This window comes from Amblyomma mixtum, chromosome 5, assembly GCF_055824585.1.
Source record: "Amblyomma mixtum isolate Tamu chromosome 5, ASM5582458v1, whole genome shotgun sequence".
Taxonomy (NCBI): Eukaryota; Metazoa; Arthropoda; class Arachnida; order Ixodida; family Ixodidae; genus Amblyomma; species Amblyomma mixtum.
Genome location: NC_143016.1, coordinates 13724545 through 13736562, shown reverse-complemented (window position 1 = coordinate 13736562; position 12018 = coordinate 13724545). Strand labels below are relative to the sequence as shown.

At 48.9% G+C, this 12018-nt stretch overlaps 1 protein-coding gene across 1 annotated transcript in view; it reads right to left on the bottom strand.

Annotated features, from left to right (window-relative positions):
* Window positions 1-11397, bottom strand: part of HisT (Histamine transporter) — an 89012-nt gene extending 77615 nt beyond the window's left edge. Inside the window, exon 1 of the mRNA XM_089543354.1 lies at window positions 11015-11397. The gene's annotated coding sequence lies outside the window, so the exon portion shown is untranslated. The remainder of the gene's footprint in view (window positions 1-11014) is intronic.
* Window positions 11398-12018: the final 621 nt, after the last annotated feature.

Sequence of the window (12018 nt, the reverse complement as noted above, 5' to 3'; positions counted from 1 at the left end):
AGAGGGAGCGTCCGGCGATTTCCTTGAAGCCTAGACATAAAAAATAAGAGTCGGTGCCCCGGTCATCACACCACGTGAGAACGTGCGGTGATATCAAGCTTGGTTTGGTTTATTAGGGCTTAACGTCCCGAAGCAACTCAGGTTATGAGGGACGCCGTAGTGAAGGGCTCCGGAAATTTCGACCAAACCCCGCTGCAAGCGCGCATGCGCGGACCAGCCCGGCAAACTGACTAAATGCTGAAGATCAACCTCCTTGCTGTAGACTGCGCCACGGGCCGCGCGCACTAAAACATACCAGCACCAAAACATAACGAACAACTGACTGAGAACGCGAAAACGGGGAAAGGGGCGGCTATACGTGAACTTGGCTTACTAAGGCTCGCCGCTTGGTGTCGCACTCCCTCCTCAGTTTCAGAGCGTTAGCTCTAATACTCGCATTACTCAAGGACGCGTTAGTATGAAACATAAGGTCATTCGCATAGCAACAGTGGATACATACCACGTGACCACATGACTACCGTGATATTCAACAGGTGGCACCCACCATGTGCAAGGTGTAGCACCACCTAGTGGTGCCCCAGATGGACCCACCACGGTACTGTGCAGCACTGCCCCAAGAGTAACCACCTCGGTACCATACCGCGTGACCCAAAGCAACAGTGTATATATACCGTGACCACATAATATGTAAAAAAGGTGGTGCACCACCACCATCAGATGGCAACCAAGTAGCACCATACCACGGTACCATACCGCGTGACCCAATCGGTCGTATAGCAACAGCGCGGCACCCCGCATATTCTAGTATACCTTCGTTCCCCTATATAATACTCCAGTGTGTGAGGAGTTCAAGTGTGGGACCAGTGGGCGGTACCATTGTTACACAGACTGCGGACAACCTATAATTAGCGTAGAATGTTTGGAGTGGCATCAAGCGGTTCAGCGCGTTACGGAGCATAAGATTAATAGTCGAATCAAAGCGTAGCGCATAACAGGGATTCGCACCGTCGACCTTTGGTTCTCAAAACCGCGACTTCTTGAAACTTCAAACGCCCACGAAAACCTACCCAGTTCTTTCCTTCCTCGCCATTTTTTCTTTATTTCTCACTTCAAAACGCCATTTCAGACAGCCATTGTCATAACTGCGGTTCCACTTCACGATGAATTTCGGTGACGGAAAGTGCGAAGTCCAGCGCGAGGGTTTTCAGTTTTCGCCGGCAGAAGATAAAAAGCTATCAAATGCTGTACGCCGCGCTATATCGATTAGCGATAGTAGACCTCCTGTAATACATACTGACTCTGGCCTTGCACAGCGCTTCAGATTTCGTAACATCGGGCACAATGCGGCCAAGGTTAGAGTAGCCGGGCGCAGTAAGCAGTCATGGGATGTGGGCGTGCAGCCTGCGCGGACAACGTCAGTGAATACGCCGTGGATTACCCAAACGTGCCCCATACTCAGCTGTCAGCGTAAAAGAAAACGCGCTCACGGAAAGAGTCACAGCCTGCTTGCCTTCGTATGTCGAGGTTCAGCGTCGCTACTTTACTACTTGGCCAAACAACAAGGGCAACGGAAACAGTGGTGAAACTGACAGCAGGTCTCTTGCGGGAGCTTTTGTAGCATAAGAAGAGAGAGAAAACTTTATTTCTTCAATCAAATTCGAGGAGGTTTTGACTGCCAATGCTAGGAGTCGGCAAGGATCCCTTGGGACCTGGCGGCTGCTTGGGCTTGATTGATGACTTCTTTTTGCTTATCTGGGTCCGAGCTGAGCATCAGAGCTTCCCATGTTTCTTTATTTCTAATGATCCCTGGATTGTTTTCTAAGTGTGTGCATGTCCATATCATGTGGATCATGCTCGCCTGTCCCTTGCTAAGTTTGCATTTACCGTCGTACTGCCGCGGGTACCACTTGGTTAACATGTGCGGATTCGGGCAATGTGCCCGTCTGCAGCCGCCTCCAAACTGCTTCCTCCTTTCTGCTGAGCTTGCGGTCAGCTTCCGGTTTAGTCTATAGTGCTGAACTATATCCTTGCATCCTATCAATCTGTCTTTGTCCGACTTGTGACTGCGTGTGAAGGTTGGATGCGGGCCAGCTCGGAAGGTGAGACCTCGAGCCAGTTCGTTTGCCCCTTCATTCCCTGGTGCGCGGGGGCCCAGATAAGAAGAATACGGCCCTCGACTTTGTTTTTCTCCAGGATTTTTGCTGCCTCCGCAGAGACGCGACCGCAGTTGTAATTGTTAATTGCGCTCTCGCAGCCGCTTACTGTGACCCTGGCGTGTTTAGAGGTGGTTGCTAGTGCAGTGGCCACTTCTGACGCCACTATGGAACTATTCCTGACCGTGCAGCAGGCATGTATTTTCTTGTTCTCGTCAGATGCCACTGATTTTCCCTTCCTCTACCGTATTCGGCCGCGTCAACGTAGAGCACGTCTTTTCTTCCTTCAAATCTTGACCGAAGTGCTTCAACCCTGCCTTTTCTCCTATCCTCGTGATGAACAGGGTGCATGTTTTTCGGGAGCGCAGGAATCTTGATCTCATTCCTAATTTGGAGTGGAATGTATAGTCGGGGACAAAAGTCTCCGGACCACGTGTTCCTCAAACGAAGCTTATAGCTCTACAATCAGACAGCGGCTGGAAACCGAACTTGTGGAGATGAAAGAACAAAAATTTAACCTTTACCTCCACAAGTGTGGTCTCCAGCCGCCGACTAATAGCAGAGCTATCTGCTTCGTTAGAGGAACACGTGGTCCGGAGACTTTTGTCCCCGACTTTACCCCCTTGGTAATGCTGAGTTTTCGCATTTAATGGCCATTTTGTTTAGAATATACCTACCAGTTTCTGTACTCATTAGTCGGCCATACCGCGCCGCATTTGTACCTTCTATGAGCTTTTCCAATGTGTTGGTGGTGGTGGTGAAAAACATTTATCGTGCAATAAAATTTTACAGAGAGGTGATTGGGGTAGGCCCTATTGGCCCTTTTTCCCCTAACAATACTAGGTGGAGCCCCTATTCCGGGGTTCCATTGGCAAGCAACGCCGCCCGCGTCCGGTGAACCAAGGCCTTTTGAGTCTTTAGGTCCTGACAGAGGAGCAGGGCCGCCTCCCAGTCCTCTCTGGTGGGGTTGGGGTTGGGGGGGCGGGGGGGATAGATGGGTTTGATTGACACGCCCAAACCATGTGGAAGGTGTCAGCCACCTCCCCACAGAACTGGCACGTGCCATCAAAGGATGTGTTGAAATGTTTAAGTACCGCCGGGCACAGTACAGTGTTAGTAAGAATTTTGATGAGGAGGCGCTCGTCAGCGCGATCCAGTCCCTTACAAGGGGCCGGGTAGCGCCGGTGCTCCTCCTTGTAGAAATCGGTGATGTGTTTGAATGTAAGGGCCAGATTGTCTGATTGGGAGTAGGCTTCTAAAGACAGGGAGATAGCCCGGGGAGAGAGTGCGCGGGCGGCCTGATCGGCCTGATCGTTTCCTTGGAGTCCCTGGTGACCGGGGGCCCAAATCAGGTTACGTGGAGTTGGATCTTCGCATTGGCAGCTATATTCTAGTATGCGCCAGGCAAGCGGGGGAGCCCAGCCCAACTCATAGTTCCGACAGTCCCCTCGCGAGTCGGTGATGATGTGTTTCGACTTGGGAGTAGTGAGAGCCAGCCAGCTTTAGCAGCCTGGCCGCGGACGTGCAGACCGGCAGACCGAGCGCAATTTTGGCAAATTAAAATTAACAGAAACTTCAGGTTCTGTAGTAGGAAAAATGGCGTATTGAAGCAGAAAAAAGAAATTGCATTTCATAGCGAAATTTTTACCTCTTGCAGCACATAAAGAGAGTTGTAGCAAAATTTCGGCTTTTGGGACAAGTTCACATTTTCACTATGATCAGAGTAAAACAAGAGATAATGAACCTTACTTCCAAATTTCGCCATTAGAGTGCCCTTAAAAGAAAAAGCCTACAAAATGCAAATAGAAAAAAAAAGGCTTGCTGAGCATATTGGAATTTCAAGGTGAAAAATAACTACAGTACGATACAACCTAAAAAAAAAAGAAAACAGTTGGTAACAGTGGGCCAAGGTCCGCGGCACCCTGTATTACTCCGCTGTAAAATCACAACAGTGAACAAAATCAGTTTTTAACTTTTGACTTTATCAAAAAAGCCAGAGGCATCAAAATTATTGCGCTTATAATTTTGACTCCTGATTAGCTTCTTTTTTACGTAACAAAAAAAAAATAGAAATGGGCTACTTTTTGTCACGGGGGAATTCTGTTCGGCGGTTCGGAATGTGGGCAGAGCTAGGGTCCCTAGCAGAGCTTCACTGCAGACTTAAGTTGTAGCCGACTGTAGACATAAGAAAAACAATTTCTCTACAAAATGCAAGAATGATATCCTAAAAAACCAAAGCCCCCCAAGTAGAATTTGATGTTTTATTTCTTTAAAGGAGTATAGACACCAAATTTTTGCTTGCACATTTTCTTATTTCAAATTATACGTTAGACATTAACATGCATGAATCAACGTATGATATTCGCCTACGACCTCTAAATAATTTGTAATTGAATTTCTTCTTGACGCTGCTTTGGTTTCGGTTTCATCAACCGAACGATGGTTATACGTGTGGTTGAACTTAGGATCACGTGAGGCAGGGAGAAACTACAATATAACTGCTGATATGTTGTTTGTTGTCATTCCAGCTCTTGAAGCAGGCTCGGTTAAGTGTCGTAGAGAATTAAAAGTGCACATCAACGTTTATATTGTAGGTTTTTCGTGCCTAAGGTGACCTAAAGTCCACCTACACGTCACAGCCATCGTTGGGTTAGTGAAACCGAAACAGATTGAGGAAAGAAAATCAGTAATCAATTTTTATTTATTTTATTTATGAATACTGTCAACCCTCATTTGAGGGTCATTACAGGGAGGGAAAGTGAAGAGACAAAAAAAATGCATATATAACCATGAATGAACAAGCTTCTTTGAGCATACAATACAAGAGAGCATTGAAACGCAACACAGTTCACACCACTGCAGAACCACCTGCTATACAAAAAGCAATATTGGACAATCAGTTACGCGCCCATCTACAAGAATCCCATGCCTAGACGGAATCCCCAAGTGCATTCAAGAATGCCGCTACACCTGTAGACTCAGTAACGTGAGCGGGCAGTTTATTCCAGTGCTCAATAGCATCCGGAAAGAATGAGCAGCGAAAGACGTTAGTTCGTGTCAAGTATGGCCGAATCGCTTTGTGGTGGTTAAGGCGGGAGCTTAGTCTACCTGGAGGCTGCAGATATTTTTCTTTATTGATGTTAATTTCTCCGTGAATGATTTGGTAAAGTATTTTTAATCTCTGCATTTTACGTCTTTTTTCTAATGTTTCTAGACTGCATGAGTTTAACATCTCCGTTACCGACTCTGTTTTCCTGTATTTTGAACAAATAAATCTCGCTGCACGTCTTTGAATCTTTTCTATTTCCGTTGAAAGAATCTTCTGCCGAGGAGACCGTACTACAGATGCATATTCTAGGGAAGGCCGGATGAGAGATTTGTATGCTAAAAGTTTGACATCTTTCGTTGCTCTCCCGAACTTTCCTCTTAGCGGTGCAGGAAGATACCACGCGGTGATCCATGTATTCTAATGTCTAACACGTCATCTGAAAGAAGAAAACAAGCAATTAAAATTAAGTGTTTATAGTTAATTTTTCCAGAGAGGCCCACAGTGGTGCATTGCTTGTGAAACGAGCGAGAACTCGGGCTACAATGCGAGCGGCACCATGCCTTGTACACGCCCCCTCGCAAAGCACGGAGAATAGCGCTGACAAAGGAATTCCACCCCAACGTTTTTTTCTCGGCGAACCGCATTGTACTTTGTGCATGCGCATCAGTTCCGCCGTACTTAGCCCTGCGATGGACTCGTTAATGTTGTGTGCGATGTCAGTGCACGTTAAAGATCCCCAGGTGGTCGAAATTATTCCGGAGACCTCCACTACGGCACCTCTTTCTTCCCACTTTCCTCCCTACCCTTACGGCGCGGTTCGAGTGTCCACCGAGATGTGAGACAATTTACTGCGCCATTTGTTTTCCTCAAAAAGCAATTTTAAATTTGCATGCATCAATGTTGCCGCATTTGAAGAATAAACAGTGGAGTGATTTTGGCAGCAATACTTCCTTCTCAGCACATCAACAATGCTTAGCTGATCTGAGCCTTTAGCTTTGGCAGTTAGTTAACATTCCGCATGATGACGAGATAACTTTACTTGCACCCGTCAAGGAATCGGAGGCCGATGACGATTTAAGTCTTGACCGCGGTCATAATCCTCCCCTTTCAGCAAACTGGGATCCCTTGCGATTCAGCAGTGTCCAGGACCAGATGGATGACTTTCTTTTTGTCTTCTTCTTTCTGGCTGACCAACAAAGATCTACCAGGACTATATTCCTGTCTGGTTCGTTGTAGCTACGGCATGTCCACACCATGTGGATCATGTCTGCAATTTCGTAGCAGTGTTTACACCTCGGTTCGTGGATCGCCGGATTCCCCGCCTGTAACTTTCTCCATATGACCTCTTCCTTTTCGCTGAGGCCTTTGCCTGCTCGAGGTAGTGTCTGTCTTCCTAATCTGTAATGACTAAGAATATCTTGGTACGTGCTCGAAGAGACCGCACTGGGATCCCGGTGTGCGAGTCCTCGGGCCAATGCGTGCGCTATCTCGTTTCCTTGCAGGCCCTCGTGGGCCGGAGTCCAGATTAGGTTAATTAGCTCTGCCGGTGTCAGGCCAGCAGCCAGAATTCTGACTGCTGTGCTTCGGCAGACACCCTGCCTGCGTTGTAATTTCGGACAACCGATTTGGAATCGGTTATAATCACCCTGACATTTTGTTGAGTTAGGTACAGCGCAATGGCTACCTCCTCAGCCGCTGCTGCGTCCCTCTGTAAGATGCTGCAGCACGAGACTCGGTCCCCGCACACCGTGGTAGCTGAGGCTACGAAACCCGTTCTACGCATGAGAATTTTCGTGGTGCTTTAAATCGTTCGCAGGAGCGAAGGTCTTATCTAAAAGTGTTTGAGGCGTGCTTGCACAAGAACACCGGACAGCTTCAGTTTCAGAAGCCTTCACGAAATTTCCAATATGATGCTCCGCATACTTATGCGCGGCGTGAATTTCATTGCTTGTGCTGATGCAATCCCATCGCTGCAGTGACCGAAGCGCATGCAACATAAAGCGCGAAAACGAAACTATACATCGAGAAAGTGTTCCTGGGCTGAGCTCTACGGCCGGGATATACGAGGTCTGTTAGAAAAGTATCCAACCTTTGGCCGAAGAAAAAAAACTGGCATAACTGGAGCGTTAGAAACCTAATCGTCTTCAAAGTAGTCTCCTTGGGACTTTGTGACTTTGTGTAGATTGTGAACAAGGAAGCCGTAGGGATTCCGAAACGTCAATACGTTTCATTAAAATTTTGACTTAGTCAGTGACCCTATGTTTTTATTATCTCCTTGGGACTCCACACACTTCTCCCAGCGGTGCTGCCATTGTTGGAAGAATTCTGAAAAGGCCCCTTTCAGAATGGAGTTTAGCTCAGCTGTCGTTGCAGCCATAATGCCCTCTCTTGTCTGAAATCGCGCTCCTTTCAATGGCCTGTTGATTTTGGGAAACAGCCAGAAGTCGCAGGGGGCCACATCAGGAGGGTACGGAGTCTGTTGAACTAAAGGAGTCTGGTTTTTCGCCAGAAAAGTCTGAATCAAGTGCGAGGAATGTCCAGGAGCATTGTCGGGATGGATGCGCCAATTTCCTGTTGACCTCAGCTCCGGTCTCTTGCGCAGCACAGCACCACGTAGGCGACAGAGGACATACCTGTAGTAGTCTTTGGTCATTGTTTGACCCTGTGGGGTACGTACTTGCGGTGTGCCACACAGAGGGAGTCAAAGAAAGCAGTCAGCATCACTTTGACATTGCTGCGCACTTGGCGGCCCTTCATTGGTCATGGTGACGTGGAATGCTTCTACTGTGACGAGTGGGATTTGGTTTCCGGGTCGTTCCCGTACACCCAAGACTCGTCACCAGTGATTATGGTGTCGATGAAGTCGGGGTCACTGTTTGTGGAAACCAGCATGTCCTGTGAGACTTCAACACGAAGCTGCTTTTGCTCCACCGTGAGCAGCTTCGGCACGAATTTCGCCGCAACTCTCTCCATGGCCAAATCTTCGGTGATAATGGAATGTGCAAAAAAATTGTCCACCTCTTCCGCAATTTCTCGGATAGTCACACGAGGGTCCCGCATCACAACAGCGTTCACTTCGGCAATGACCTGGTCACTTCGGCATGTTGATGTCCGACCGTAGCGTGGCTCTCTCTCCACCGATGTGCGGCCGTCTTTAAACCAATTGTACCACTGCTTAATCTGTGTGCTGCTCATAGAATCGTCCCCGAAAGCTGTCTGAATATTCCGAATGGTTTCCACTTCGCTGTCGCCCAGTTTCTGGCAAAATTTGATGCAGTAGAGCTGCTCCTGTCTCTCCGCCATTTTCCTTGCAATAAAAAACCGACGAGAGCACTGCGCACTGCCTTACTCAAACTCTGCGTCCCAGCGACTGACGCTATCGGTAGGCGGGAAAAAATTCATGCATGCGCACGAAGGTTCAAGGTCGGCTGATGCAAGCGCGCTTGTTTCATATCCATCAGGTGTTCACGGAAAAAAAATAAAGTCGGATACTTTTCTAACAGACCTCGTACCTGTGCGGTCTGACTTGACTCCAAGGCGTTTGTTTCCGTCTTTCGCTCTTTCTTATCCTATAGGCCTAAACGGTGATTCTAATAGACGAAAATTGTGCAGGGTGCAAGAGGTCGCCGGGAATACGCCGCTGCACTGCTCGTCTGCCGCAGCTCCCCCGTTCAGTTGGAAGTTGCGGGGACCGGAAAGGGCGAGAGCATTGGCGCCTATTCACATTCTTCATCCTGCACGACGCAGTGACGTGGCGCGCGGTGATGCACTCCCGAGCCCGCAGCGGCTCTCACAACGGCCGTCAACCATGGAGAAATACCGTCAACGAATTTCTTTCGTTTAGTTTAGTTTAGTTTATGGGGTTTAACGTCCCAAAGCAACTAAGGCTATGAGAGACGCCGTAGAGGAGGGCACCGGAAATTTCGACCACCTGGGGTTATTTAACGTGCACTGACATCGCACAGTACATGGGCCTCTGCAAGGCTTACCAACCACTACCGCGCGCGCGCTTTTTTCCGGGTGCTGGCGATCGGCCATATACAGGCGCACAATCGAGCATGTCAAGATAGTGAGCGCGGTTTAGATACGGCACAATTTCCGACCGTGAGCTCGAAGGAGCAGGAACATCTTTGACTTTAGGATACTCGTTCGGTTCTTCGAACGGAAACGATCGAGCAGTACAACTCAAGTCGAATGGTAGATTCTATTCACAAATTATTCGAAATTTCGAATATTTCCGTACCACTACTTCCTGTGATTCTGGTTTGGAAAGAGCGCACAGCCAACATTTCAAGCGCAGGCTTCAGTTTCGGTTTCGCTCTCGTCAAAGTTCTTCAGTTACTTTTGGCGCAGGTGAGATGAAAAAACGAGCAAGAACTCGTTTTGTGGCAGCATGTAGCTGTATTTGCCATATGGCGCAGTCTGGCGTACCATTTTCTTTGCTCCATGTACCGAAATTCCTGTTTTAATGGGCGATTTGGATCAGATCCTGGATTTCAGTCCTGGATCATGAGCAACTCGCTCTGCGACGGACCACCGGGTTTGCCCCATGCAGCCAGAAGCGCCTTTTGTTGCAGTCGTTGACTTGGATTTCTCGACTCCGCGGCAGATTTTGTGCTCCGTCATGAATTCATACCGATTCTCTGGATCACCGATTAGAAGCTGCTCTGGTCTCAAGAGAAAATGGCAAAAAAAAAAATTGCCCATGGTACACAACGTCGAAACTGAGCACTCAAAAGCTGGCACACGGCATGGACTATTCAACCTGCACCACCCAAGTGCCGGGTGACAGATTCTAGAAATAACAAAAAAAGACAAGTCAAGTACAGATGGACATGCAGCAGCATTCGCGCAAACTCTCTCCGTTGGCTGAATGCGGACCAATACTCTACAATGATATACCGATATGCCCTGCATGACGCAACGTCAGAGCGGCCAGCACGAACCCGTCAAGGTTATCCGAGATGCAATACGGAAGACGCCGAGCCACTTTGCGGAAAGCTTGGAGGAGAGGCCCGGGAAAGGGGACGCCAGGTTACCGTATCCCCCGCTGCACATCCGTCATCAGGTGAGCATCAGGTGAAACGAAACGTATAGATCGTCAAGTCGAATTGCGCAGAATTAATTGTGCGGGTGAGGGCGTGTTACAGCACTCCCTCGTCAAAATGAGTCGCACTTTCACGTGGAGTTGCAAAGCTCGCGGAAACAACATATTTTCCCATTTATTTTGAAGAAAAGAAAAAAAGAAACGTGTGACGAAACGCGCGAACAGTCGTCTGGGGAACGCTTTCTACCATATTTCAAGAGTGTTTAGATTTATGCGCGGACACATGGTCGTAAAACATGCCACAGGAGAGCATACATGAACCACACACCGAACTGGTAGCAGAGGTGCGCGTACAAGACAGCCATACCGGATTGCAGGTACGAGCTGATACAGACGTCTACCGGTCGCTTTCAGAACGCCACGTCTGAATGCAAGGGCAGAAAAAAAAATAGCGCTTTTAATTCCAAAATATTAGACTGGCGGCTCGGAAGAGATTGAGCAAAAAAAAGGGCCCAAGAAAATAGATGACGATTAAATTAAGGTGTAATCACCCTGCAGTAACCAGCAACTGAAATAAAGCCTCAAGAAAAAGGCCTTGTAAAGTCAATCCGACCGAAACGCAACAATGGAGCATTCGAATTTCGCGGAACTGGACTACAGTGGATCACGCGAGATCTGTTCGAGCGCCGCTTCCATCACGCTACGCGCGTGCGTCCCGCGAAGCACGTGAGCCGATACGTTTGCAGCGCGCTTTTGGGTACTCACTGCTGAAGTTGTCCACTCTTTCTTGCCACCAGAGCCGTCGCTGTGTCGCGGAGTCGTCACTTATCCAAGATCTCTGCTGTCGTTCACCACGGGTCACTACGTGCCCGCATAGCACGCAGCTGCAGGCCGTACACACGCCACAACCCCACAACCACGCAGAGCGACGAATGAAATGGTTTCGCGATCAACGCCCCATCTTGCTTGTGTGCCGCGAAGGAGAAGGGAACGCGACTCGGAAGGTTGCCAGACGAGCAACGTAGCTCGCGTCGATTGGCGTGATCTTTCGGCGCGCGGGAGGTCCGGTCTGTCCGGAGTAATCAGAGGGTTCCGCGGATAACGCTCACCGAGAGCTAAAAGCGCTGTGGGAATCACCAGTCTGTGGCAGCCTATGGTATTTCGACTTCGAAGGCAGCATTGGCGCGTTCGTAACAGTACTCAGTACCGCAGAGATCAAATGGCAGATTTTCCTCGACGTCATAGTCAGGGCGCGGTTCATATGCAGTGCATACTGCAGTAACAATTTTGTTTCATGAATTATTTTGTCTGGTTTTAGCGCTCCTTGTAACCTCTTAATTTAACGCGCGAAATTCAAACAGGGCGGAACATGAGTGCTTAGTTCGAACGACGTCAACGACGCGCTGGCGCGTGCGTATGCTGTGCCGAGTTGTGGCCTCGAAGCGCAGAACCATAGGTCTCTTCGATTTGGCTTGCACTGGCTGTGCTAGTTCTGCAGCGGTGCCAAGCGGTCACGTGAGCGTGCAGCGCCAGTTCATCAAGTGCAGATACAGTCCGTACACTAGCGCGCACCGGCCATTGGCAAAACGAAGGTGCAAGTGCAGCCGCGCCATGCTGCACTACTTCCAGCACTACCTTCAGACCGAGTGCAAGGCGGCGAAGAACTCGTGCAGAACCAGGCCTGCACCTTGACAAAACGAGGAGAAAAGTGCAGAGGGCGCGCGCGGCACCGGAAAAACGAGGACGACGGTGCTGCACCCCTTGAACTG